The 27428-nt window shown below is 48.8% G+C and overlaps 1 long non-coding RNA gene across 1 annotated transcript; it reads left to right on the forward strand.

Annotated features, from left to right (window-relative positions):
- Positions 1–375: 375 nt before the first annotated feature.
- Positions 376–27169, forward strand: LOC144173388 (uncharacterized). Its single transcript, XR_013323248.1, has 4 exons — positions 376–484; positions 1043–1116; positions 14266–14365; positions 25877–27169. It is a non-coding gene; the product is annotated as an uncharacterized LOC144173388 (long non-coding RNA).
- Positions 27170–27428: the final 259 nt, after the last annotated feature.

Below are 27428 nucleotides of genomic sequence, written 5' to 3' on the forward strand. Positions count from 1 at the left end.
CAGAAGCTGCCACGCGAAGCGCTCTTCTATGGTACACGAGCGCACGCGCACGACAACACGAAGACTGGCTCTTACGCGAACGAAAGGAGAACCGCACGCTATGACGTGGCTAATCGTTTGAGCAGGTGTTGCGGCGATTACAGGGCTCTTTCTAGGAACGTATACGATGTGGCGTTCTCGTTCCGAGAAGGTGTTGCCACGATTACGGCGAAACGCTCCTCTCGGAGTGCTGCGTCGGCTGATATCACGTGTCTTTTAAAGCAAATCTTTCTACCTCTACCAGCCAACGGTTCTTTCGCGGCGTGCGGGACAAGAAACTCCCAACGCGGCCGGAGAGGCGGAAGGCGCTTATCAGCCCCGGAGGACAGTGTAGATGGCGCGGCGATAGGGCGTTATTATCCAGCCTTCCCCGTGTTCAGCCCGGCGGGCACTTCGGCGGGTGCTTTCCGTCGGCCTTGTCGTCTGCTTTAGGAGATGGTGTTGGGTATGTTTTGGCGCAGCTTCGCGTACATTACGCGCTTACTTCGCACGGGTTGATTAACTTGTTCGACATCAGCTCCTGGGTAACCCGGACACGACGGAATTAAGTGGTCGCGCAGCAAATATACGTTAAGGATTGGTTTGCAGGGCGGGGAAACAAACTGTAGAGACCACTTACAGACATCTGGCCGCTAGAGAAAAGCCACCTATGGCGCACTGTTTGTCGCGAATGAGACTGTGTTTTCTAAATTGCTGAATACCAATTCGGTTGTGTTTTAACAGGTATTACAAAAGACGAATGGAGCAACTGGTTGTGACAAATAGTGACTGTAAAAGTTCCGTCAGCTTTCTCGCAATAATCAAACTTACGAAACTATTTAGTTTAAATCTGTATGAATGGGAATCAATAAGCTCACAGGCCGGATTGTTTCGGTGTGTGCGCTTAAGTGGCGCGATGGTGTAGCCTCGAGGTAGCGCAATCAGGATGGCTAGGTTCCGCTATCTCGCCCTTCGAAACACGCTCCTCTCCGTTTTCTTTCTTCCGACGCACGGCGGGCCACAGCGGCGGCGTCCGCCGCTCCAACCCGGCCGTGGTCGATGCTGCTGCGTTCGGGACGGCGCCTCCGCGGACCCCAGGTAACGGCTGACAGAATCTCTGGTTTCCCTCTTTCTAGAGCCACGTGTGGGAATTCAAGTGACGTCGCATGTGGAATTGTTGTGGGGGGTCGTTCACAGCTTTGCTTTCCAGCCACCTTCACAGCGTGGATTGGAGTGATTTTTTTTTTTTTTTTTGGTCTAGCGAGTATTGCGACAGCTGCGCGACAGCTGCGTGATAGCGTTCTGCTCGGGTAGTTTTCTGCCGCACTGAACTTGCGGCCAGTAAAAACAGCTCCGCTGTTCAAAACTATGCGGCAAATTGCTGTAAAGTTGGTTTCACGCACGTAAAACGTTCGTATACTTTGTTACGCTTCGCCTAACCAGGCGTGTCTCTGATTGAAGGCACGCACGCCATTTTATTGAACCATAATTACTCTTTTTGCCTGAGAAGTTGAAATTCTCCATGTATGGACACTATCAGCAAAGGCCCGTCTCCCCCTCTCTCTCTCTCTCTCTCTCTCCAGACTGACCCATCTCTCCCACACGACTAGGCGGAAAGCTTGCGCCGTTAATTACAGGTTTTATTGGCACGCGACAAGTGACCTTCGCCTGACCATTAATAGAATGGCATGAGCTCCTGTAGGCGTCAACTCCTACCACTGCCCCCAAGCACCTGCTTGGTACAGGAGGCGATCAGCGTAGGGAGCAGGAGGTGATGCCTGTGCTACCTAAATTCTCGCCTCGAAAACGCGTCTGGTATCTAGGCCGTGTCTCACAAGAGGCTCTGCTGCGACGCTCACCGCGCGCAAACTGCACTCACTGTAGCGTTCGTTTGCAAGTTGGGAGCGCAGGTGAGAGCGTGGGGCTTCAGACACCGCCAACAAGAAAACCGCCAAGAACCGTACCGAGACCACCTCCGTGACCACCTCATTCCAATCCCCGACGAGGCCCACGATATACCACATACCACAAAGAGCAATTTTCCGCGGAACATGAAGACCCTCGAAGAGTGGGAACTGCCTTTGCAAGGCCGAACTGACCAAAAAATGACCGTCATTTCACTGTGGAATTTTGAAAGTACAACGGGGATGGAAAAGGAAGAGCAATGCCACGGCCTCCTCAAGTCATTTTCACTTATCTGACAAGACCCCGAGTCACATCCTTCTGTGAAATAAAGATTGATCAATCAATAAATAAATTCTCCATAGCCTAAGTACATTTCGCGTCGATATTACCTACGCTGCAGCACGCGCAGTGCAAGCATAACGTTCTTGCATGGCGTGATGCCACTGAGCAGATGAAATTTTAAATGAAGAGCTGTTTAAGGTTGAGCTTGGTTCCGTGGCGGTCGCAAAAAAAAATACTAAGAAAAAATACCAAGCACACGTGAGCTCGCGTCTCGTGAGGAGCGCCCGGCATCGTACAGACTTGCGCGTGGGCTTGCGCCATATAAATAGCTCGCAAAGAATTTCATGAAAAAATACCGAGCGCACGTGAGCGTGCTCCTCGGGAGGGCCCGGCGTCGTCCAGCTAGACCTTCGAGAAACTCTGCCGGCGTTCGTGGCGCGAACTCTCACGTGCTGTTTTCCTCGCCTGTTCACGTGCATTCGCGCCTGAAGTGGGGAGCACAGAGCAGCTACCGGTACAGACGCCGAGTTCGGGCAGCCGGTTGCCGCCGGTTCTAGCACGTGCTAACGCGGTCCACTTTGGGAGAGATGTGAAAGCATGCGGACAAAACGATCCGGGCCTGTCAGTCATGGAGAACTTTCAGGAGAAATTTCGGAAATCTGTGTGACGTGCAACAGCCGCGTTTCCGACGAAGAGAGAGAGGCAGCTCTGCTGTTTCTCCAGCCTTGCACCGCTTGTGCAAGCTGCGCCCATTTTCGTTCAGTCAATCGCGCTGCGCGACTCGTGATTACAACAAAACCATGCGTCATGTGCTTTTCTTGGTCACTGATGTGTGTCGGGACTGCGCCGACTGATGGCAGCGTTTCATATCATGGAATAATTAAAGCGATTAATGCATGAAGACCCACAAAGTTTTCGTGCCACATCGTGATGACATGAGGAGGTACTCTCCCTAACTGATGCTATGTGGAATTGTTTATACAGCTGTGCAGGCCTCGATGCACCCGCTTGGCCTTTTATTGTGGCATTTTGTTTTCTTTATATGCTTTTTCCAGCTTGTTCCAGTACATAGCCTCTGCCCTTAGCTTCCAGGATGACATCTGATTCTTGTGACAGCTTAAGTTGAAACTTTCGGGAGGCGCAAAGTTATGGCCAGTCTATTTCTGCCCCCACCATAAATTTCTGTAAGTGCACCTTATGACACGAAAGTGCCGGGAGCAATTCTTTCATGTCAAATGGCGTAGAGTACTCTGACTGCCCTGGAGCCCAGAAGAAGGAAGCAGCTAAGAAGAGAAATGCTCCGCTACCAAGCTGGAAACTCAATAGCCGAAACGGAAATTTTATTTTTTAACCTAGCGAATTCACTCCCGTGACCGGCGCTCGCTACTCCTATGAAAAAAAAAAAAAAAAAAAAAAAGCTTTTAGGATGAAAACCTCCCCAGAACAAACTTTTTTGGCGGTTCGTTCCCCTCAAGGTCAAAGTTAAAACGAGATATTCTGTTTAAAAAGTTCTGTGTTTGGAGAGTCGCCGGTACCTTGCGGGCGATGACGTCCACTCAGTGTTGTTACACGCGACTTCGCTGAGTAGCCGTCCCTGCCACTTCACTACACTTCTCGCTCTTCTACCGGGGCATAGTGAGAGATGATACGCATGCTTGCACTGCAGCATCGCTGATGTTTCGGCTTGATTCGGTACACTGTCATGGTATAACCGTATAAGCACTTCGAGACACCCGTGGATCGACTTATTTACAACGAAGTCGGAGGTACCAGTCGTAGCGATCAAACGGACAAACTGAGCCACAGACGATGCCCGGCGAGTTCCAGCCCTTCACGAGCGCACGCAGTTGACTCGAAAATGGCTCTGCGCTGTGGCAGTCATTGCGCAACGCAAGTGTGGCGTTTCACATTGCGTGAAACGCACATGCCACGCAGCGCAGATCCCATTTCTGTCTCCACTATTCGTCATGTCTGCTCCGTATCCGATTGGTCACTCAAGGACATGGAGACAAATCTCACACACTGACTTTTTCTAAGCGGTGAACGAGTTTACAAATGCACAACGATGACAGAAATGTGCTCAAGTTTACCATTCCTTATAAATTATAAGATACAAAATACCAGCTACCAGGTCGCAAGTATGTAGGCTTAGGATCAATGCGTAGTTCAGTTCTGTAACCTCTTTAGCACATTGTGTAGCAAGCACCGCCGCATCGCATGGAATTATCGGTAGCGTAGTAAGTTTAGGAAATGTGCGTCCCGTATAATCCAGCGCCGCCATACGACTAACTCAAAAATGCAAAAAAAAAAAAAAAAGAAAAGGGCGCTGTCTTGATGGAAATATTTCTTCAGTGCCGCCACAGAAACGCAGAGTTGTTCAAACGGAGAATCGGATAAGAATGCTTAGCCATTAGTAGATAATTCCAGGAATGTCTGTAGTTTTCTTCGCGTACGTATTTTGCATACGCCAGCACGAGAAATAATTCAGAAATATGGAGTAGTGCGAAGTTCTTTTCAGGTAATAAATCATTGACTAAGAAAATATTCAAGCACCGTAGGATAGCATACAGTTGAAATAAACTCAACGCAAAACCGCTAAAATACCAGAGCTAAACTTATTTCGACGAATACCAATCCTGCCATCCAATAACTGAGGCGTCAGAACAGCAACGATGAAAACGCTGAATTCAAGAACTCTTAATTTGATTCTTCGTTCCGTTAAAGATCCCCAGGTGGTCAAAATTAATCCGGAGCCCTCTACTACAGCGCGCCTCATCGCCTGCGTTGCGTCGGCGCGTTAAACCCTACAATCAATCATTTGATTCTTCTTTCAAGCAAAGCTTTATCTGGCTACGTGAAAGGAAGATCCGGTGCTTCGGTGTACACAGAGAAGTAATCCGGCGTGCCCCTTAAGCAGGAGTAAAAAAAAAGGCGTTAGAAGGGAGTTGAAGGTAAAAGAAGAGAGCGTGGCTGTGTTTATCTCTCTTGCTGCAGATAGAGCGCCCGCCCAGCGAGCTACTGCGTGCAGCATAGATCAAGCGATAACGGTGTGTAGGGCGGGCTACAAATTACTTGGAAAATGGGAAGGCCACGCGGCATAGTACTTCCGAGGAGCAGGCAGCTTGGAATCTGCGACACTGCGAGTGAGAACGGGAACGAAACAAAAAACAACCACGTAACGCATAATGAAAAAAGCTTTAATAAACCCTAAGGAGTAACACGTACCGGCCGCACGTTACAGCTTCGCTGGTTAATCCCCTGTACTGAGTGCATGGGCGCATTTTTTTTTTTCGTCTAATCAGTGGGAATTGTACGTACCTTTTCATTTGATGAAAAAACAAAGAGGGTTGATTTTTGTATTTTCCGGCCATCGTACCATTATCGGTCGGTAAAGTAGGCTGCACGTGGCGACGCATTGTCTCTTGTCGCAACACGACGCCCAGTGATCGAAAGAAGCAGCATTCTTGCTGATGGTGCACGTGGAAAGTCGACTGTGAAGCACTCTTCCTTCCATGGCACTAGGGCTCTAAGGGCCCACTGCTCGTTTTGTTTGATGTCAGAAGAAGTCCCGGTTTCATTTCTCTCGCGCCTTCTGAGATGGTCCGGTACTCCAAGAACAAGATAGTAAAACGGCACGAGGCGCAAGGATGACAGTCTCGCCTCAACGCGGAAGCCTGGAGTGGTAGCTACAGCCGATGGAAAGGGAACCAAAGGATGACCAAAAGTAAAAGAACCGGGGCTGTGCACTCTGTTCGCACTTCAGCTTTTATGTGAGCAACAGAGAGAAACAGGAGATGACAGCTTTCAAGCGCAGACGCTGTGACGTTATGGTAGTGCGGACGACAGCATCGTTAATTGAAAGAGACAGGCAAGTGACGTGAAAATCAACTTAGTCTTTGTCTATGCCAAGCGCAGGAGTGTCATAGACAAAACGGAGTACGTTCAATAAGCGATTTAGAAAATTTAAAAGTGCGGGGTAGCAAACGAAACCGGAAATTGAAAACGCGTTAAAATACAGTTTATCCAGGTTAGTTACTTTCCAACCGACCTCCACCTTCCCACCATATGCGGGTATATTGAATTGCTTCGGTAGAGTGACGAAACTCTCAGCAAGAATTGCGGTCACAGTTTCTCAATAAGAAAGAAAATACACCGAGTAAAAATAAGTACCCTGCACTCCATATCAACTTTCAACAGGTACTCCAATATGTTTATTATCAGTCCCTTCGCGCTTGTATCAATTTGAATGGTTGCGAAAAACGTACTCGTTGTGCGCTACCAGTTGCCCGGAGGTTTAAGCCTACTTTTTTTTTTTTTTTTTGTATTTCTTCACTGTATGATAAAGATACACCAACCCCAATTATGTCTCTTTGGTTTACCATTTCTGAAACGGGAAAGCACGCGAGGGATTGAACTTCGTGGTATTAAGACCCCATAGCGCCGCGATAGAGGCACGAATGATGGCCGCCAAATGATTAAAAACACTTTGCCACCGATGCTTAACACATCAACATAACCCTTGCTTCCCCGTGTAACTGACTGGTCTGAAATGACGAGTTGTAGTGTTACCACATCATATAAATAGAAACTGTGCAGTTTTTAACAGCGGAGCTGTTGTTGCTGGTCGTGTAATGTGTGCGGCGTCATCAGAAAACACCGGGTAATAGTTACTCCCGCCGTTTGCCGCGCACGTGAGCATGCGCCTTACGAGGAGCGCCCGGTGTCGTCTAGTCAATGGCGTAGATTTACGTCCCCGGCAAACACCTTCAAAATGGTACGTCATCGCTGGGTTCTTTAAACAGCGCGCCTTTTTCGATCATTTCTCTCGCTTGGCTTGTGCTGCCACACAGCGGAAATACGTGAAATTTTTTTTCGTCCTTCGTCCTCCGAGCGCTTCCCGCTTCTTGCATCCGTGAAACGGTGCGCTTCTTGCGCTTCTCCCGCTTCTTGCGCCCGCAAAGCTTTCCTAGAATTTTTCTTGTGTTTCTCGTGAATAAACCACGTCTATGTAACAACAAAAATGCCTTTTTTCTCACTTTATGATCACCCTAAAAAAATTAATTTTTTCGAAATATGGACTCGCCCAAAGAACTGACAACAGCAATAAAAAATCGACCCAGGGGGGTCGCATTTGGCAAAAAAATTCGACCATCAAAGGGCTAGGCTTGCGCGTGGCGCTCGCAAAAAATACCCAGACAACAGGTGCGTCCGCGCCTCAATGGGGGGGGGGGGGCAAAGACAACTCGCGCTACAGACGACCAGTTCGCGAAGCCGGTACTAGCGTGCGCTGCCGAGTTCCCCTTTGGGATAAATGTGAACGCTTGCGGACAAAACGATCCGGGCCCGCCAATCATGCATGAAGAAGACGACGGGGAGGGGGGTTGTGGTTTGTGGGAAAAGTGTGCCAGTCGTCTTACACCATGTTTGTTTTGTACCGGCCTGTTCCCCACTCCTGCCATAGCCCTTACGGGTTGCAGTATGTATAAATAAAAAAAGAAAAGGAAAGGAACTGGGGATATTCTTGAGCTCGGCAGGGAGCTCACCAGCATACAACCAGTGCAGGGGAAAGGAAGTAAAGTGGGAGTGAGATGATAAAGTAGAGAGAGAGAGAAAGATGAAGAGAGGATAAAGAAGACGACGATGTAGATGGATATGGCGATGACTACTACTACCACAGTGAAAAGCGACGACGGAACATGAAAATAAACAATTTCAATCCTAATGCAATGCGTGTTGGTGTGTCCTTCAGTCAGGGTTACCAGGTACTCAGAACAAAAATCAGCGGAAAATTGCTGAAAGTAGCCAGAAAAGTCATCACCTTGAACTCAACGTTTAAAAGGTACCCAGAAAAATCGCCTTTTGGGCAAACTGATGTTGCACTTACGTTTCGATGTCCTGCGTTGAAAAAGGGCAGAAATATCGAGAAGTAGCGACACTGCATCACGAATATTATTCATTTGCGACAATTCGACAGAACAAAAGATGTTCACCATTGCTAAAACATGTAAGCTTACGTAAAGTATTCAAATGATATGAATGGTCATAGAACGTGCGTTCGCTGCACACCGTTTTTCACCTCTTTCGCTGCCTCCTTACATTATCGCGCCTATTATACACCGTCATACACGCTTCCTCCCACTGTGGATCGAATGCGAAGTGACAGTGAACTGCCTAAACATGACACTTAAAATTAACGGTGTTGCTTAAAGTCTTCGACGCGATTCTTAAGGGAGGTGATGGATAATAAAAAACCAACTTGACAAGTTTCGCATAGTGCTAGTAAATAGCGGTGTACGTAGGTGTGTTTTGAGTGGCACCGACTTCTTGGGCCTTATTCTATAGAGTGCCATGTATAGTTGCCATTTTTTAGGTGCCGAGCACCTTAGGAACTCACAATGTCCGTCCGCGTCCGTCCGCATAGCATTTACAATAGCAAAAAAAATCACACAGGCACCGGTAGGATTCGAGCCTGTGTCTGGTAGACCAGACAGAGCTAGTGCCAGTAGTCTTACCCATTGGGCTACGACCGTGAGTTAGTACCCGAGAGTCAAGCGGCTTACACCCTCGCCTGTAACGGTACGGAGTACCTTAGGACCTGCCAATGTCCGTCCGCGTGCATCTCTGTGCACAACACCATCAAGCGAAAATCTGTGCGGGAACTACCTTAACACTCGAAAACCGGCACAAACATAACCTAGCAACGAAAAAACGCGCAAAAACACCGGTGTAGTAAGGTTGGAACCAAGTTGTAATACACAGTGACTGCATCGAACTACGCTAGATGGCGCAACGCGTGAACATAAGATGGCGCCGCGGTGCACCGCGTATATAAACGGGTTCCGGAAATCACACACCCTCTTCCCGCCATGGATGGAAACGAACGTAAGAAGCGTCACGCTGCTGGTCAACGTCTACGAAGACAACGAGCTTGCCCGAATACGAATCATCCCCCCATCTAAGAACTCGACTCTCACGGCTCAAATCGAATGACGGTCGGGGCGCAAACCGGATTTCACTCGGGGCGCAACTTGGATGTCATTTCGAGTCCCCGTACTCCGCACTCTCGCCATCATCTACAGAGTGGAGATGCTGTCATTTTTGTTCTGATTGGCTTCCAGTTTTATCTTGACTACTAAAAAGCACTGAACTACCAAATCAGGACCTCTTTCTTGAATTTAAAGTGTCGGAAGAGCTCGGGAATATATTAACCATCACCAGCGCTCAAAGGAGCCAGGAAATGGCTAAGTCGCCACACTAAAATTGCAGTCATCACGAGCCCCTGAAAATTGCCAGTTTGGCGACAAATCGCCAAACCTGGCAACCCTGCCTTTAGTGCTTACATAGAAAGAAATCCTACAGCTCCGCTATGGTTCCAGCCGTGCGCGACTTGGTGCAAGCTTCGTCATTTTTTTAGTTGCTTTTATCTTCGTAGACCCATCTCCTTTGTTTATTTTTTGAAGCGCATCGAGAAGATTGCGTCTTGTTTCAGAACAACAGATCTTTACTCCTGCCTGCACGACTGGGAGCAGGCCCCGAAAAGCCTTCAAACGGCCTTTTCGCCTGCCTCCATAACTCTGTGTGATTATTGTTACGTTGCTATACGTTGAGTAAGCTCCAACTTCAATAATCCGTTTCTACATCTCAGATTCATCCTACACGCTTTGTACCAGCTTGCGCGATATAGTGACTCGCCCGCGAGGCAGGGCCCAACCGCGTACACAACGCTACGCTAACGCACCTCATGTTGCGACTAGAGGCACGCCTTGATGTGCTTTATTCGTGAGGCATGAGCTGTGGACCACCAGAGTCTCACGCTCCTTTTAGGTGCGGAGCACCTTAGGACCGCACAATCCCCGACCGCGTCCGTGCGCATATGCAATCGCAAAAAATCACACAAGCACCGGCAGGATTCGAGCCTGTGTCTGGTAGACCAGACAGAGTTACCGACAGTCGTCTTACCCATTGGGCTACGACCGTGAGTTAGTACCCGAGAGTCAAACGGCTTACTCCCTCGCCTGTAACGGTGCGGAGTACCTTAGGACCTCCCAATGTCCGTCCGCGTCCATCCGTGCGCACACCACCATCAAGCGAAAATCAAGCGAAATTCTATTGGAGCCGTGAGTTGCAGTTTCATTTAGGGAATAATCAAGCTGCAACTCACGGCTCAAATCGAATGACGGTCGGGGCGCAAATTGGATGTCATTTCGAGTCCCCGTACTCCACACCCTCGCCATCATCCAAGGAGTGGGGATGCTGCCATTTTTCTTTGTGTCTTATTCACCCCCTTTGCACCTTTTGGTTTATATTTGCTGCACGTCGGCGCATATTAGTAGTTAGGTCAGTTCCCTGTTACCGCGCGTCTGTGGCTTTGATTCGCATCCGTGCCGTGTTTTTTTTTGTTTTTTTTTTGAAGCAAAAGATTTCGTATACATGTGGGACTGATGGCGTCATGCCAAAAAAAAACTAATTCATTTCCTCATGGACCTGTTGGTCGACCGAAAATCTCTGATAAGATTCCTGGATACACGGCGCGTGCGCGAAACGGGGCTTTCATTGTCAAAACGGTTACTTGAATATCGCGAAAAAAAGGAACGGTTCTTGATAAGACAATACACGCATCGATCATGAAGGAGTCCAATAGTATACCTTTATGTCATAAAACACGTATCGGTATACATTCAGATCGTTTGTAGATGCGTTTACTTAGCGCGCGAGAAATCGTCGCATGGGTTCGTTCTTCGTTTAGTATCTTTGACGGTCCAATCTTCGCACTTTCCGCGAAGATTGAACGCGCTTTTAGCGAAGGTTTTAACACACTTTTGACGCAGTTTTTAGGTGAAAAAGCTTTCGAGCTTATCTCAACTTCCTTTAAAAAGGGATGGTAAAGTTTTAGTAAGATAAAGTCATTTGGTAATTTGTGCGCAGTACGTGTCGGCTTTTGTGGGCGCCTTTTGCCAATGTTAAGTGGGTGTTCGCTTTACGCCAACCTAGCCAACCAACGAAAAATGTTTCCCGGTGACGTGCGCTGCCGTGTGGGTAAGTGGTTGACCTGGTTCACTTCCTAGGCCACCATGAATTTATACTTGCAGGTATAGCTCATATATCGCATCTCGTTGGTATGGAAACACGAATATTCAAAATCCGTTCCTGGCCGAAAGGTTCAATACACACTGCAGGCGTTCTCACTGAGCACAAAGACGATACTTTCTTGGCGCACATAACAAGTATAAAATTACTTTCCCACAATATGTACGTGCAATTGTGAGGTTTTGTAGGCGCGATTTACGAGCAGTTATAAAGTCAAGGAGGCGGAAGACAATGCATCATGGTTTTTAGAGCTTTGCGCAACCTAAATAGGCCATCTGCTCCCAAAAAAGCTGCCCCAGGTGCACACTCGCATACGAGCACACTGTTGGCGAATAATTATGTATAAGTCAGAGGCTTGACAGACCTGGAAGGCCACCTAAATTCAAGAAAACAATAGCCCACACACCAATACATGCATCATACTATCCCGGAATGTGTTAGCCGAAAATGGACGGCATTCATGGCGCAATCAATGAATGGATCAATGACTGAATCAGTCAATGAAAATCTTTATCGCGATTTATTCCGCCCGAGTGGAACAGACCTCCCCAAGGGACTCGATCGCTGGGAGGTTGTCTTGCTACGGCGACTTTACTCTGAAGTGGCCCTCCCCCTTGATATTACCCCGGCGTGGCCACCACGCCACAATGCCCTGTTAACCGGCAACTGCCATCTTTGTACAGCTCCTTCCGAAGAATCCGATCCAAATCGCGTCGTGTAGACTTGACCGTCATTACGAGCTGCAAGAACCCAACGCCTTTGAGGCACATGTATCCATCGTGGGAGCCCTCCCTCACCCCCCTTTTTTTTTCTACCGATGGCGCTGGGGACCCCACCACTGCTCCCTTTTCGCACTCCTCCTAAAGGGGCGAGCAGAGTTTTACATTTGAGTTGCAAAAGTGCCGTCATCTATGTCAGAAGGCATAGATGGCACGAGAAAGGAGGAACTGACACGTGTTCTCGCGTGGAAAAATATGTTCTCTTTAGCTAGACTAGTTTTATACGGGTATTTTCTACACACGTGCGACTTGCAGCCACATTATACGTGCATTCAGTCTGCAAGCTTCATTATAGTTACAAGTTGCAAGAAGTGCTTTGTTTGGTTAACTTTGTTTGATGAACCGAACGTAATCATTTTCCTCGATACGCTCTCAAAAAAATAAAAGCGCCGCTTCTTGTCATTATTTTATAAAAATGGGCATTGTAACCCGCGACTATACGAGTGTTTCCTTACAACAGCCAAACTTTTTTTTTGGTGTCTGAGTGTAAACAAGCTTTAAAAAATGAGGTTAAAAAAACCAACGACAAAGCATTCACCCAAAAAACCAGCCCGAGTTCTCCCACATGGGCTTCGCATATAAGTTATTTTTAAGCGTACCAATATAAAGACAATATCGTTTACTACCTGGGATCCTTACCTACCCGCGGCCTGAAGAATGTAAATTTCATCATCCCACTGCGAAAACTCTACATATATGAAGCCTGTGCAACTTTCTGAGTGAAAGGGTGCTTTTTAGCGAGAAAGCCACGAGTATTGTTGCTTCAAAATTGAGCCCTAGAAAATGACAAAGAACGCATTAAGAATAGACATAACTGGTGATTTTGTGTGGATTTTCTTTCGTGGCTTGATTTTAAAGTAAGACGAACCAACTCGCCCAACAGCAAGCCTTATTGAGTAATGTTAGCTTCACATTTACTAGGCTCAAAACCTTCCTCCGCAAACTCTATTTTTGTCTCACTTAAATACTCATTCCAACGAAACTACTGAAACTTAATGCTGTGTTCCACGCGAAACTTGATGCTGCGTTTCACCCGAACTCCACAAAAAGCCGCATGCATCATGCCATACCAGTCCTATTTTTCGGCTGCTATGGTATGTTTGACTTCAAAGGATGTGCTTCCATTTTTCGTGGTCTTGCTTAATCTATGAAATGTTTGTGCGCCGTAACGACATGGGTTGTGAAACTTGTTGAAGACAACACCATGAATATTGCATCACTTCATTGAGTATGTACTAAAACATGGTCATTTTCCTCGTACAAAAATCATATACAGGAAGCCTGTAAATGTAACATGGTGGCTATTTCTGTACACGTACCCGCCGCGGTGGCTCAGTGGCTAAGGCGTTGCGCTGCTGAGCACGAGGTCGCGGGTTCGATTCCCGGCCGCGGCGGCCGCTTTTCTGATGGAGGCGAAAAGCAAAAACGCCCGTGTGTACGAGATTTCGGCGCACGATAAAGATCCCCAGGTGGTCAAAATTAATCCGGAGCCCTCCACTACGGCGCGCCTCATCGCCTGCGTTGCGTCGGCGCGTTAAACCCCAAAATCAATCAATTTCTGTACACGTTTTGCACGACAGCGATGGTAAAAAATGGTGCTCTGCATAATGATATTATACCATCGCGTTTTATGTAATTTTAACAAAGCCTTAAAATGGGAAAGGTTTTAATTTTTTAGAAACATGACATTATTCATTCGCAATGGTGTGGGGTGGACAGCCTCAACGTATTTTTACATTTTGCTTAAACCTAAGACAAAACTATTAACTTATTAATAAGGGAAAGATAAAAAATGTGCCTAGTAGTGAAGTTTCGGTGAAAACCGTTTGATCATCAGTGATCATGCATGATGCTCCAAACAAACTACCAAGGACTTTGGAACCCGGCCAATTTACTGCCGCCCGCGCGTCTGACGCCACACAGCTTTTGCTGCAAGCTTTAAAGGAAAGAAGTCCAGTGACCAGCCGGGGAAGGGAGTAGGTCATAGGGGTTTCACACCTAATAGAAGTCGTGTGCTCCGTAGAAGGATGAGATAGGGACGCAGATCGTGGTGTTAACCACGGCTAAATTGCTCGCACTGGGCCGATTTTCCTGGCGTAAATGCCAGTGTTGAAGAGGAGGAGGAGTAAAAACTTTTATTGCAGAGCATGTCGGTGCTAAACGCGGCTGGATGAGAGTGGATCCCTCTTCACAGGATTCCATATGCTGCCTTCGCCACCTGGCTCCTGGTTACCAGCCGTAGCTGATCCTCCAAGGCGGGGCTGGACAGAAAGATCCCCCATCGCTCGCTAGGGGTAAGTGTGTGGAGTTCTTAGTGGAGGAATTGGGAATGGGGGGGGGGGGGAGAGGGGAAGGTGGTTTGGGCTGGCGTCTCCTATCATCTGGCGAAGAGTACCGAGCTGCTTGCATAATGGGCAGGTCTTGTCGTACTGATTTGGAAACATGCTATTCAGTAAGTGAGGGTGAGGGAAAGATCCTGAGTGAATCTGTCGATACAGTACTTGCTGTTGCGAGTACAGTCATCACGTACTCGCAACAGGCGTGCCGGCATTACCTATCAGGACGAATATCTCCGCATGCGCTCACACTTCTAAAACATGCCAAAACTCTCCCGACCATTCACATTGTTTGGACGACTGGTCATGCCTCCCTCCCCGGGAATGAGGCGGCTCACGCCGCTGCCCGCGACATTTTACACCGGGCATTCCCAAGGGAGGCCGACGACACACCTCCAATCGCCTCGGCCAGCCACGCAGTCGCAAAAACATACACGGACATCTTATATCATTATCGCCGGGAGCGCCTCCTTTACCCTCCTCCTCACCCATCACTCAATACACAGGACTCGAATCTGGCGCCGAATCCAAACACAGACTTACTACCACATGGCAATTTTGCATCATATTTCCCCAATTGTTTTTCCCTACAACTGCACAACATGCAATACACCGAACACCACCTATCACCTCGTATGGGAATGCGTCAAACATCCCAACCCAATTCCATCACCTACATTGGAGCAGTGGGAGCACAAGCTGACCAGCTTCCAGCTCGAGGACCAGGAGTACCTGATCTCCCGGGCGAGGGCTGCTGGCGGGCCTGAAGGCGGCCTGGACTGAGGCCACCACCCACTCTCCTTTCCCCCTCCTCTTTCCCTGAGAAAAATAAATGTTATTCCTCTTCCCCCTCCTCCTTCCTTCCTTTTGTGTGTGTGTGTGTGTGTGTGTGTGTGTGTGTGTGTGCGTGCGTGCGTGCGTGCGTGCGTGCGTGCGTGCGTGCGCGCACGCACGCACGCACGCATTATTAGGTCTGGGCGTTGGTTAAATGTTTTAACACGATTAATCAGCTGGATTTATGCGCCCAGACCTATTAATTACATTTGTTAAAAGACTCTTGACCCATGTAAATTCGTTCCCGGTACAAACTGCAGATGCTACAAACTGGCACTGTGCCCACGGCAGGAGGTTCTATTTTGATAATTCCCATCTACTCCTTTGCTTACATGTGTTGTATATGGAAAGAAGTGTACGTCGACAAGTACAGAAAATGTTTAATCCTTTAATTGAAAAGAAGACTCCATCAACCCCGGTGAGATTCCAACCCACATCGCTGCAGTAGTGTGGGCGCTTATATTACGCTCCTGACCACTCGACCGACGGGGAACCGGCGCTGTTGAACATGTTAAATGTGATTTACCCATTCCGAACCAGTTTGGCCGTAAAGCAGCAACCTTTGTGTTTTCGAATTTGACGTCATGTATCGTACAAGCGACCATTTCAATAATGTTGCGTGTAGATTACACATATAGAGCATCACGGTATTTGGTGGCGTTAGGTGTAAAATTTTTTGTGTGCCTTACATTACGCCGGACATAACTCAAAATATTGGCCTAAAGTTCCCTCGCACGTAAATGGTTCCGTCGGACGTAGCTATAGAAACTGGCCTAAAGCTCCGCTGGACGTAACTCGTTTTCAATTCTGGGTTCCGTCGGACGTAGCTCTAGAAACTGGCTTAAAGTTCCGTCGGACGTAACCCTAGTTTTAAATTATGGGTTCCGTCGGACGTAACTCTAGAAACTGGCTTAAAGTTCCGTCGGACGTAACTCTAGTTTTAAATTTTGGGCTCCGTCGGACGTAACTCTAGACGTAACGAATGTCCCCTTCACCCCTAGTGGCCGGAGGGGCGCCAAGTCTATAGGGTTTGCCAACCTTGAAACAAAACTCTTTAACAAATACAATGCGTACAATGCACGTGTTGAAGGGACCCTGCAACACTTCTTCAAACTTTTTTTTCGAAGTCTTAAATGCTTGCAGAACGTAGTCAACCAACAGACCCAGTACTTAGATTCGGGGGTCACGAAGTACCTCAGCCAAAAATGCCCATCAGATAACTTATACCTGAGCTACACGAGCGTTTGAAAAGACATTTCAGTCAAATTACCTTCGAAATTTCAAATGCCATTCAAACTGGAAGGAGTTACACCGATCTACACGACAATTCTCAACCCGCCGCGGTGGCTCAGTGGCTAAGGCGTTGCGCTGCTGAGCATGAGGTCGCGGGTTCGATTGCCGGCCGCGGCCGCCGCTTTTCTGATGGAGGCGAGAAGCAAAAACACCCGTGTGTACCAGGTTTCAGCGAACGTTAAAGATCCCCAGGTGGTCAAAATTGATCCGGAGCCCTCCACAACGGCGCGCCTCATCGCCTGCGTAGCGTCGGCGCGTTAAACCGTATACAATCAATCAACCACAATTCTCAAAGGCAGTTGAAAATTTCCGCGTTCACCCGCCATGTTCCGGTGTCGCCACTGCTGTCCTGTTTCGTTATTGAAAAAAGCCTTATTTTGCAGTTAAAATGAGCAAAAAACGGTTATTAGCGATCAAATTGATAACAATCTGCAAGCGCGCAGAAAACATGCGCGGACAGTTTTTCTTTTCTTTTTTTTCGCAGCGCCGGTTTTGAGAGTACCAAGTTACCTTGTGATCGTAGAGCGAGTGATAGAAAACAAAAAACAAGGGGGAAATTGTGAAGATTGTGCACTTTAAACCCCAATTTTCACTCGTAAATAATTGTTTTTTTTTTGTAATTACGGTACATAAACTGCTCCCGAGAGTACGACCGTTCGCGTTTCAAAGGCCCTTGAGTGCCTCAAAGGCCGTTGGTGGTGCTTCTTTGCCTCAAATGGAATTTCAACCAAAGGCCTTTGAAAAACGTCGTGTAACAGCTCAAAGGTGTCATTTTAGTCAAATGACATTCGACACAAAGGCCTTCGACACGCTCGTGTAGCACGGGTGTTAGAAATTAGCTCGATATTTTCCTTTTCCGATCTTAGCGTTCTTCGACCGCTGGAGTTACGTCATTACAGCGGTGTGGCGGCTATTGGCAGGCCTCCTTTCAGTTGCAGCAATAAATGCACTTGATAGCGACTTCAGAAAGAAAGCCATAGAAGCAAAGCAGAAACGGACAGCCTATCTGAAGCGACAAGTAAATCAGGCAGTGCCGCTCCGTGCTGGCAATAGCTATTGGCCGCGAGGCCCACCACTGGAGAGGCCGGCGCTTCGATCGTTTTGACGTCACTTGTAGGATCACCGTCCCTATCTTGCTGCGTAGTTGGCTTGCAGCGCGTGACACTTCGCACCGAGAGGTCTAGCGTGCTCACCGCAAAAATCGGAGTTGTTGCTTTACCAACCCACGATGAGAGGACGCAACCTTGGAATTGAGCTTTTCGCTGATGGTAATCTCATTCCAGTTGTGACTAGTATCAGGATTCTCGGCTTGAGAATTCAGGCCAACGGACAAAATACTGAAACCGTTAAATTTTTAGAAAAAAGCGTCCATCAAACCTCCAGACTGATTTCCAGGATACCAAGCAGACATCATGGAATGAAGGAGGGCAATTTGATCAGGCTAGTACAAGCGTTCGTCCTGAGTCGCATAGCGTACGTAACACCTTTCTTGAGACTAAGGGCGGACGAAAAGACCAAAATTAATACCATGATCAGGAAATCATACGAACAAGCTCTTGGAATACCAGCTACCACGTCCAACGAACGTTTCGAGGCGTTAGGAATTCATAATACATTGGAGGAACTAATAGAGGCGCAGAGAGTTGCCCAGCTAGAGAGACTCACAAAGACCGCGACTGGCCGTCATATTTTAATGACTCTAGGCATTCGGTACGAATCTCAATTCGGCACCAAACGCGAGATTCCATGTGAAGTATGGGAATGCATACACGTCCCTCCTATACCGAGGAATATGCATCCCGAACACAACAAAGAAAGAAGACGCGAAAGAGCGAAATCCTTACAAAAGAGATTCAAAAACTCTGAGAACGTGGTATACGTGGACGCCGCGGAATACGCAGCCCGCGATGCCATGACCGTGGTAGCTATCGATTGCAACGGCAATTCCGTAACTAGCGGCACGATACTGACGTCGTCGCCGGATGCGGCAGAAGAGGCGGCCATTGCGATGGCGATGGCCTCCACGAAAGCTAAATTTATTGTCAGCGACTCTAAAACTGCAATTAGAAATTTCGCAAAGGGACGGATATCGTCCGAGGCACTGAGAGTTCTGGTCGGCTTCAAAGACCGGAGAAAGGTCCAAATTGTGTGGACGCCGGAACACTCTTCTCTTCCCGGTAACGAGAACGCTCACGACGCGGCTCGAGGTTTGGCTAACCGAGCCGATCACGTCGAGGAAACATCTGAGCACTTCTCGCGCGCTGGGATGGCGAGGGACCGCATGGTCTCGTACAGAGACATAATTAATCATTACAGATTGGAACGGGTTCAGTTCCCCCCCCCCCCCTCACTGTACTCTCAACAAATGGCAATCTGTAGCATGGCGCCTCTTACAAACAAATACATTCCCCAATCCGGTCATGTACAGCCATTGTTACCCGGGGCTCTACACGAGCGAATGTAAGCTATGTACGGGCAGGGCAGACCTGCGCCATATTATATGGGAATGTCCCCAGAAAAAGAATTCGTCAGGTGCTTTGCTATTAATTAAGACCGAGGAGCAGTGGGAGACCGTTCTGCGCAGCTCCGATCCGGATGTACAGATCCGGGTTGTCCAAATGGCCGAAGACGCCGCCGGAGCCCAAGGACTTCTGGCCGCCGTCTGAGGGGGTGAAGAGGCTCGGCCTCCTTTGCATCAAAACCATTTTGGACAAATAAATGTTGTTTCTCTCTCTCTCTCGCACACGACGGAGAAACCCTCTCTTTTTAGCCCGCGGGACCCGCTCACGTGACCGGTTTTAGGCTCCGCCCCTCGGTGGGGATAGCCCGCGGTGGCTCCGCGAAAGAAAATGCCTCCGCATGTTTTCGCTCGACGGCGGTGGCCCTTGGCGGGGAATGGAACCTGTTCTTCGGCGCTGTCGTCTGCTAGTCACTCCGCGTAGCTCCGCACGTGTGGATGCGCCGCCAGGCCGGATAATCCGGTCACGTGCTGTTGACGTCACATATCCGTCGGCCTCCGTGAGAGGGTTTCTCCGTCGTGTGAATCCCGCTTTAGGAAGCGCGTTCTAAAAGTATTTTCGTGTTAATTTCCTTCGTTTGCAGTTAATTCTCAGTGCGTCAAGCGCAGTGCGACCTCATGGGGACTTTATAACCGTATCAACTGTGGTAGATTATCCGCAAACACCATGAGCGTGGTGGTGTATTACGTATGCGAGCGAAGCGTAAGCAGCGGCTTGTTTCCCCGATCAACAATGTGGACTACGACGATCGCCGAGTGAAGTTTCTAGATTTCCCTTGTTTGCAAGAAATGTATAAAGCAGGAAATCGTGAAGCGTTAACTGCTCGCAGAAGCACACGCACCCGCCGTGCCTGCCCGCACGGCCGACGGTGCGGCTCGAACCGACGCAGGTCGCGGCAGCAACAACTTGTCGCCGCTTTTTAAAATCACACAAGTCGTGGAAAAGAAGTTCCAGATTGGTGGAAGTGGATGTTAGTGTGATGAAAAATTCTGATAGGTAGTGTCATCAGCTGTGGTTTTCAAAGCGATGCTGAAATATCTGCCGCGATTTACGCCGACCGGCCGCGGAGGTCGGTCCCGGCAGCGCCGACCCGTTCACGCACGGTGCGGCGAGCGGCCGAAGGATGGCTATGCTTGCGTGCAAGAATCGGCCGAGGCCGTGCAGGTATCTTGATCGTCGATAGCTTCAACGGAGATCACCGCGCTTACAGAGTTCCCAGTGCGGTGAAACGTTCTGTTAGGGACTGTCACTCGCAACTCTAACGGCGATGAAATATCTGCTGCGACGCCAAGCCTACAGTTCCCAACATCCGATTACATGCATCCGAAGCCGGCTGCGAGCTGTTGGAGAAGGCCCTCCCGTCGCGCACGCGTGTGTTGCGTTTGGGTTCCTCTAACTTCTTGGGGGACGACGTGTTTCGCCTCGTACGCAGCCTCGCCTTCTGTGAGCAGTCGTGAGTTTCGAAATTGATGCTTGAGAAAGGCCGGCTCAGTGTAAACATACAAAACACGCTGCAATTATAAATCACCACGCCGAGCACCTAACGAAAACAAAATATAGCCTTGTCCAAACTCGCTCGAAGGCGTTAAAAACTCCCGTTCATACCGTTCATACATTGCGGACAAGTCGCGAAAAGTAAACATCAGCCGTGCAGAGTACATGCTACGGCAGTGATCGTTAATCAAATCCGGGCATGACTATAAAAATATGGTAAGGGAAATAGGCACTGATTAAGTCAAACTGCAGACCATCACAATACTTTTAAGCATGTGCGGCGACGCAATCTGATCACCGTTCTCGCGTAGTAATTCATGTAGCAGGCAGTGCAGTTCGCGCGGTGAGATCATAAGTGAGCGACGCGTTTCCGTCGCTGTTACAAGGTGTTTCCTTGCGCACACATGTCCCGTCACAAGTATTTCGTAATGAATTTACAGCGTACTTTTTCTCAGCACCAGTTGCATTGTCCTTGGCGTTAGCTGGCTGCGTATGTAAGAGCTGTGGGTCGCGATGGTAGCAACTACCTAAACGCGGCGGTGTCGCCGGGAACAAGCGAGGCGCTGATTGCTTGCCCGAATTATTTGGTTTACAGACAACTTTTTTGGTAATTTGCATCAAACTCCCAAGGAGGGGGCGAGACGGTGGCCACAACAACAAAAAAAAAACACGCTTCCGCATACGCACGGGAAATGTGTTGTAGCAGACGACAACACGATTCGGCGTCCTACAAGTGACGTCACTCGTAGGTGGCGCCTACGAGTGACGTCCTCGAGGCCAATAGCTCTCGCAGTGCTTCCAGCAGGAAGCAGTGAAGGCGGTCATCCGAAATGTCGCAGAGTCCCTTTTACTTCGAGCCGCCTAACTCTGCTTCAGGCTGCAGCTACGTTTGAGGGCGCATGCGTACAAATAGCGCTGACCTGTCCCGTTTTGTTCTGGTTTGTGTGCGTGCGCGAACTTATTCCAAAAGCATTAGGGCATAACACATCTGAAATAAAACAATCTAGAAAAAAAGTTTATGCCCCTTCCCCAAAATGCCTGGCGATTGCGATTGTTATGCCAGAGCGCCCAGCCCAAATTCGCTTCATCTGACGACGCACGACGGCGGGGCCGATTCGCGCCTCTGTCAAACCGCCCGCGGCAGACGTGCCCCAACTTTCCGGCGCCGCAGAGTCGCCTCTCCTTTTCACTTCTCAACGGCTGGGCCGAATCATGCCTCGGACGAACGGCCCGCGGCAGAGGCGAAGCGACATGCCTGGAGAGGGTGCCGCTGTGTCGCCTTCCCTTTCTCCGTCGTGGCGGCTCGGCTGCCGCAACCGCCTCGCCTCCATTCGTCTGATTCCAAACTTCGGCCAGAGAGAGTCCTGATTGGAATGATTCAAACCGCTCGCGGCTGCAACGGACTCCCGGGGTTATAAAACAGCCCGGAAGCAGCAGCGAGCGCGGCACTTTTCAGAGGCACCGAGTGGAGACGTGCTGTCGCCTTTGTGCGAGCCATGTAACGCTGTTGTTACCCTTGTACATACTGTATATGAATGCTGCTTGAACTCTTAGTCGGCTCGAGAATTTCATCGCTCTGCTCTGCGCCGCGTCGATAGCGGACGGAGCAAGACAACGTCGCAGGACAGGTTAATGCGCTCGGATGGCCAGTCCCAACAGTGGTGGCTGCGGCGAGATAGCCCAGTCCAAACGATGGTGACAGCGTCGGGATGGCTGATTCCCAACACGATACTCCCTAATGCGAAATCGGTGCGCAATGGTCTCAAAAGCCAAGGAAGGCTTAGATTAAGGCCAGAAACTAACTAAAACGTCTGATAAGACAAAACCGCGCACTGGACTTGTAATTAGCCAATTTTTAAATAACTTTGTCGTGGGCTATGTGAAAGGGCGCGCCTGCCGTTGTCAGACGGTGGGGAGGTGGCACATGAGTGCCGCGCCCCAGAGCAGCAAAACTCATCCACCGATCATCACTCAACTCCAACCACGCCACTAATGATAGCCCCTCCCCCTGTTAGCCGCGAGGGCCGGGGGAGATTTTTTTTTCCCTCTGAGTGGCGGCCCTTCTCCCTCGGCGGAGGCTGGCGATCACCTGCCGTATCTTCATCCCTGGGGGGGAAAGAAAACGTTATACGCACGCGTTACTCGTTGGGGGACAATCTGTAAGGAAGGAGAAGCATTAGAAAGTGACCGAGATGTTTCCCCGGCCTCCGTTTCTTCTAGAATTACTGCCAGTGTACACCATGTGGATGTGAAGCCCTGAGGCCCGAGCCTGCGCTGCCCTCTTCGCAGGCGAAACCAGACCTCTTTCCGCGCTTTCGCTAGCTAGCACATCATGGAGGCCTGGCCGTCGCTCAGAGTGAACAACGCAGCGGGCCAGCCATTGAGGCAGCCCTTAGGAGGGCAGGCGTGTCTTACTTTGGATTTGCTTAATTAATGTCAATCATCACACACCACAAACCACAACAGGGTCAAAGGCCTCCGCCAATTGTGCTCATGACATGAGAGGTTGAATGGCAGCGACCATTAAATGTGCGCGCCCCTCTTACCAGGTAACCATTGAACGTGAATGGTAGATAGGTTTAAATAAGACAAATTCTATATATTTACTTCGCAATAGCTGCTTCAGTTTAGCAAATAACAACAGCTGTTAAACGACGCATTTTACTTTTACTATATTTTTGTTCAAAAGTGAAGAAGTAGTAAAACGAAGACGTTTTTTACGCCTCTCGCACAATATTCTTAACACCCTGAGGGCGGTTGGTACACGTGGACAGCGTATGCGTGAAGGACCGCAACAGAGCAGGCAGAGTAGAGAGCGTGCCTGCTTACTCAAATGCGGGCATAGTTCGGTCAACTTCGCAACACGCGCAGTTCGCCGAGCGCCATGCGCGGGTAACCTTGAAGTTAGTGTAACCTTGAAGACTTGAGGCGCATTCTGAGCATCCTACTGGGCGCCGCAAGGCCGCCAGAAGAGATCTGGCGGCGTTCCGGCGAGTTTGATCTCCGGTGTGGTCTTACGCGATTGGCTCGGAGCGAAAACGTCACCCGGCTGCGTCACGCGGCTATATTTTGGCTATACGTTGGTGACGTCATGTAGCCAAACGGCTCCGGAGGGGTCGGATCCGGCGCGGTTGGAAGCACACCGGAAAGCAAGACGGCTGCGCTTACGCCGCCTGTTTTTGCGATTTTAGCGTTGCCGACAATTTCAGACGCGTAAGCGACCGTCAACAGTTTGCCCCTAGCGACCGCGAGTCTAAGAGCTCCTTCCAACGCAGCAAGACCACCCTGCGTATTTTGTGCAACGAATTGGAAGCCTTTATCGACCATCGAGGTGCACTCAAGTGTCAACAGATAGGAAGGTGCTGGGCGTGATGTGTTCCTCTCCGGAACTGACAGTTTGCAAAGCGTTTTCTGTCACGATGAAACTCTGTCGCACCCCGCCGCCAGTCGCAGCGTTCACACTGTGTGTGGTCGGCACTGACGGAGCTCTGACACACGAGGGGTTTGGATACCCCGGCACGTAAGCACGGTAGTAAGTACTATTTGTTTTTGGCTACGTTTGTTACGGAAGCAAAAATGATTTAGCCCCATTGTTTTGCATCGAAGAGAAAAAAAGCGCGATGTCGCAAAAGCAGTCACATACAAATGAGCAGATTTTCAAACAAATTTCAATACAAATGAGCACACTTTCTTTGAGCAGGCAAGAAACAGGACAAGTGCGTCAGCGATACATCTGTGATTTTTCGTGCCACCGAGTTTGTGTTTATGAAAACGTCACTTTGATTGTGTCCATCGGTTTGATATGTTTCCAGTTAGTGTATCCCAGTACGCATGCTTCCATGATAAATGTATAAATACGAGACAATGCTTCAATAAATGTTAGTTGCAAGTGAGCGGTTGCCCTGTCGTTCTTCTTTGTGTCGTTGTCCAAGTCGCGCTCTATTTTTTAATCAACATACAAATGCGTTTGTTTTGACCGCTGTCGTGAAGTGGCGGCAGTGATCTCCCATAAAAGTTCGCAATTGTGGATGATCAAATAGTGGGTATGTAACTTGGCAGATGCATATTTAAAGAAGCTTTTTACACTACGGCCTATGCTCGCTTACGTGAAATAATATCGAAAAGGTATGTCAGTAAATTATAGTTGAAATGAAAACGTTTTGGAGGTATCGCAATTGGATGGCGTCTTGAAAGGAAAAAGCTTATAAAGAAAGCTAAACAGGTTACAACAGTATCGTGTTGGGCGTGTAACTGACTTCATAACGAACCGTGTAATATATGCGCAGCGTATATCTCCCTCTTCCCCCCCCCCCCTTCCTGTACATCCCCCCCCCCCCCCTCCCCATCGTGTGTCAATTTGCTTCGGCGCCTTGTCCCTTCGGCTGACATGTTTTCCCCTCCTTGACACATAGTGAAAAGGTGACAAGTTCAGCTTGTCGGCTCGTTTAGGGGTGTATCGATTTCGATATGCGAGCCGGAGGTTATGTTCCGCAGCTGTACCGCATAGATGGGTGGGAGGATCTTTATCAATAGTCAGAGCTGTAAGTCTCCAATTTTCCTCTCAGGTCGCCTGCATGCTATAATTCCCCTGCTACGCGAAACAACGAAGATTTCACATACAACACGGCGACGTCGTTCGTCATTGGACGCAGTTGCGTAATGAACCAGTCCCAGCTAACCCAGTTCATTGTATTCTTGCTCTTGTTCATTACCTGTTCCTTTCTTGAAACTGTGTACTTCTTTAATGATTTAGTATATTCGTGTTATGTATTTCTTTCAAGTGTATGACGGCCCTGGCCGTAACAGCGACTGCAGTGCCTTTGTGTGGCACGCTGTATACCTCACTGTTTGATTGATTGGTTGTAGGGTTTAACGCGCCGACGCAACGCAGGCGATGAGGCGCGCCGTAGTGGAGGGCTCCGGGTTAATATTGACCACCTGGGGATCTTTAACGTGCGCCGAAATCTCGTACACACGGGCGTTTTTGCTTTTCGCCTCCATCAGAAAAGCGGCCCCCGCGGCCGGGAATCGAACCCGTGACCTCGTGCTCAGCGGCGCAACGCCTTAGCCACTGAACCAGCGCGGCGGGTATCACCTCACTGTTTCCCGCCCTCTTGCTGACGTGTAAAGCCTGGCGAGTTCTGGGGTTCATGGTGGCCACCTGCTCTAGCCGTGGCTCATGACACCCACTGCTCGTCACCCAGGCCCCAGACACCTGAAGAAAAGTACAATGCCGCACATTCTTCGATGTGGCCTGTCGAGAAGTGCTACATTTCAGTTCTCAAAAGCTGTTTTCCCTGCCTGCAGTAGCACCAGCTTCTCTTTACAGGCCACTTCTGGAAGCCAACATTGTCGGAGTATGTTGTGTGGTACCAACATCTGCCTGCTGGAACCACTGACGACAACAGCTGCAGCAGCAGCAAGTGCAGGAGGGCAGTGATACAGACTACGCGGCTGAGGAGGTTCCTGCTCCCGTAACGTTGATTCTTGCTCCCGAAGGACAGGCAGGTGCAGAGCAGGGCAACCAACGCATCTTCAGGCAGCTTGGTGGCACTCAACATGCCATTTTTAACTTTCGTTTCTGATTGTGTGTGGTGTACTGTGTTTTTTTCGTCGGGAGAAAGTTATTTTGTTGTTGTTTCAAGCAGCATGTACTATGTCCTGACGCGGCACTGTTTGCTGTAGAGAAGCTTGTCGTTTTGTGTTTGACATGGCTGTGTGAGGATTACAGAGAAAGTTGCTTTGCTTTCGACCACTATATACATGCCCTGACGCTGCGTTGCTTGATACGGGATAACCAGTGACTACTGTTTTCATGGGTAGTCAGACCTTGTTGTGTACATAGAGACCGGTCAAGATTCTCTTCAAAAAATTCTTTTATTACGCTGTAACCATCATTCCGCTGCAAAGCCAAGAATGATGATGCATGTACCACACATACAAAAATAAAAAATTAGTATACTGCGGACTTTTCTGGACACATTTAGTTCACCACTGTCAAGAGTTATATTATGACCTAGGGCAACCATTGCACGGTGCCCTTGTTTGGCGATCCCTGACAGAGAATTTTACTTAAAAGGACACTATATGCAAGTATCTATCTCCACAGTTGATGCAAAAAAATAGACATACTTAAAGGTGGGAGGCTGTCTTTTATTAACACATAGTTCCGTATCATGGCCAACTAATTTATTCTGAAATTATCAAGATTACTGGCAAAATGGCCGCAAAAGTTTCATTTCTCCCACCACTGCCTGTATTCTAGAAGTCAGTGCTTTGATGACTACTTCGTTAGATTTGTGAAGAGTGAAGTTGCTATTTTTTGCGTCATGAAGGACGCCTGCTTGTGAGAAAGAATTTTGATGTGCCAGCAGCAGCGCCTAGATGGCGCATTGAATTTTCCCCCAATAAATTAGCGAACGTGACAAGTTATCTTTGCACTGTTGCACTGTTTCCTGTTGCACTGTTTGCACTGTTGCACTGTTTCCTTTTCCCCCTGCAGGGGGAACAGTAACCAACACTGAAAAAACAAATAATCATGACAAAATTAACAAATGCATTTCTGGGGTGCTGGTACACAGCCTTATTGAAAGTGTACAGAAACCAAGGCTGTCTTCATGGCAAAAAAAAAAGTGCACATTGATGTTAGTGAGCAAATGCCAGAATTGTCTTTTCTGATCCAGCTTGTTAAAGTGCACATAGTCGGCACCCTTTCTTGTTGATCCCCACAGTATAACTTGTCACAGCGAGGTTGAACGTTCAGGGCCTTCCACGTCCAGCAGCTCTCCAGATCCAGCGCGTCTGAAAATGTGTGCATGATGAGTATAACGGCCATAAAACAACAAAGGGTTAAAATGCGGTCTTTATCGTAGTTAACGAAG

Source organism: Haemaphysalis longicornis, unplaced genomic scaffold (genome assembly GCF_048455015.1).
Source record: "Haemaphysalis longicornis isolate Haplotype H1 unplaced genomic scaffold, Haemaphysalis longicornis Haplotype H1 scaffold_1, whole genome shotgun sequence".
In the NCBI taxonomy this organism is placed as follows: Eukaryota; Metazoa; Arthropoda; class Arachnida; order Ixodida; family Ixodidae; genus Haemaphysalis; species Haemaphysalis longicornis.